The following is a 2580-nucleotide window of genomic DNA, read 5'->3' on the forward strand; positions in this document are numbered from 1 at the left end:
TTCACATTTCTATGCATAAGAGATAGAGTTCCAGTTAACATCTACAATAGTTATAAACGTTTAACAAATTAATGACATACAATTTCACTGTAATATTGTTGATTCCAAGAAAAATCATCTCATTAACAAATAGGCACAGATGGTTTTGCATATAATTAATTATCAAAAAATTTCATTTTCTCCAAAGCTAATGGGTCATATCTAACATGTAGGTGTGGCATTGAATGTGTATAATTTTAAAATGAGAGATAGGTTTTACAAAAGAAGTCTCTTTGGAATGTAAATATGGAGTAAAATCTAATTTTCTAAATATTTCATTGATTTGCAAAGCCACAAAACTTTAATTGTTCTCCTTCCAAACAATCCTTTTCAGTTATTCAATCTGTGTTTTGGAGAAGTGGGAGGTAGAGTTACTGAGTAACTAAAGGCATAATGCCTGCTCTGTGGCAGATATTTTTCAAAACCTATCTTTGCTGTCTCTTTGCTATATATCTATGCAATTTATATAATTCTTTTAGGAGAAAAATGTTCACTTAAACAGCAATAATAATATATAAAATATAATATACATATATAATATATAAAATATAAAAATAATAAATAATAATAGTAATTTGCTGTGGAATAATCCTTCTGTACACTGTGAATATGCATTACTGTCATTGGTTAATAAAGAAGCTGACTGGCCAATAGCTGAATAGGATAAAGTTAAATAGGAGGGCCAAACTGAGAATGATGGGAGGAAGAAGGGTAAAATCTGGAGTCATCACCCAGATGCAGAGGGAACAGGAGATGAACGTACCACATAAATAAAGGTACTGCAATGTGGCAGAGTGTAAATAAGGAATATGGGTTAACTTAAAATGTAAGAGCTATTTATTAATAAGCCTGAGCTATTGGCCAAGCATTTATAGTTAATATTAAACCTCTGTGTGTTTATTTGGAAGCTGCTGGTGGGACAAAAACTTTCATTTACAGTAATTTTCACCCTATAAGGGTTTTTGTTGTTGCTATTGTTGTTGTTTTGTTATGTTTCCAGATATAGTCTGACCATGTAGCCTTAGCTGGCCTGTAACTGGCTAGGTAGACCAGATTGGCTTTTAGCTCATAGACATCAGCCTGCCTCTTGCCTCCTGAGTACTGGGATTAAAGGTGTGCACCATCATGACTAGCCTTACTTTATATGGTTTTGAAATTTGAATGACTGAATGAATCAGAACTTCTTAGCAAAATGTCTCAAGTAGTAGGATTTATTTACATATTAGCAATATTTCTCTTTCATTTAGAGTAAAACAGTATAATGTTGGGGACAGGAGTGAAGACTATTGTTAAACATAAGAACTGTGTCCTCTGGAACAATGCCCATGACAAAATTATGTGGATGGTTAGGCAGGAGAAGCTGACCTGTAGTGATGTCACAATCAAGTCCTCAGACCATCCTACAGTGAGCCTTGAACCAGGCTGATTCACAGACTCTTCTCAAATGAAGATGAGAGAAACAGATATTAATACTTCCAATAGAGTAGGTCACAGCTGACATTGTCTCCAAAAATGGGAGGAGTGACGGCTAGAATTGTTTTTACTTTTTTAAAGATTTATTTTTATTTTTAAATGTTAACGCTTTTTAAAAAAAAAAATTACCAAATTCACTCTGCATCCCCCATCCCCTATACTCCAGTTCCTTCCCCATCTCCTCACTACTTTTTGTTCCCAAGTTTATGTGCTTTAAAAAAACAAAAAGCACCCTCCTCCATCATGCAGTGGACTCCTGACTTGGCTTCTAGCCATGTCTTCTCACAAGACTTTCAGAATCAAGCGATTCCTGGCCAAGAAACAAAAGCAAAATCATCCTATTCCTCAGTGGATTCGGATGAAAACTGGTAACAAAATATGGTACAACACTGGAGGAGAACAAAGCAGGGTCTGTAAGGATTCACACAATGGCAAGACAGAGTTTATACTGAATTGTGGGTCATCAAGCAATCCTACAACATGGAGTTCAACATTTTAACCTGAAGACTTGGTCGTGTTTTAAGTTGGGGGAGTAGTTTGTCCAGTAACAAAATGTAGAACCTTCCAAAAAAATTAACACTGTGTTCACTTAGGGCTGTCAGTATATGCAGGGATGTAGAGCCATCTAACAAAAGATAGGTGAACTCTCAAGGGCCATATCCCTGAAGAAAACTGTCTCTTCCAGTTCCAGCAGCCACTAATTGCCACTATCTTCTCAGGTAAGGGTGGGACTTCACAACACTCTTCCTATCCATGCTTTCTGTCCAGCTTGATCTCTTGTACAGGTAGCTCATATACAATCACAGCCACTAGGAGGTCATGTGTGCAACAGTCCCTTATTATCTAGAAAACACTGTGTTGTTACATTCATCTACTACCTCTGGCCCTTATACTCTCTCTGTTCTTTCAACAGTCCCTTATTATCTAGAAAACACTGTGTTGTTACATTCATCTACTACCTCTGGCCCTTATACTCTCTCTGTTCTTTCTTCCATGGTGATTGCAGGGCTTTGGAAGAAGATCGGTATAAATGCCCCATTTAGGAGAAGCATTCCTGAGCTTCTTATT

The 2580-nt window shown here is 36.5% G+C and overlaps 1 pseudogene; it reads left to right on the top strand.

Annotated features, from left to right (window-relative positions):
- Nucleotides 1-1786: 1786 nt before the first annotated feature.
- LOC128096335 (60S ribosomal protein L39-like) lies at nucleotides 1787-1929 on the top strand (annotated as a pseudogene).
- The last annotated feature ends 651 nt before the right edge of the window (nucleotides 1930-2580 follow it).

Source organism: Peromyscus californicus, unplaced genomic scaffold, assembly GCF_007827085.1.
Source record: "Peromyscus californicus insignis strain IS unplaced genomic scaffold, ASM782708v3 Scaffold_5__1_contigs__length_169319896, whole genome shotgun sequence".
NCBI classification, from domain to species: Eukaryota; Metazoa; Chordata; class Mammalia; order Rodentia; family Cricetidae; genus Peromyscus; species Peromyscus californicus.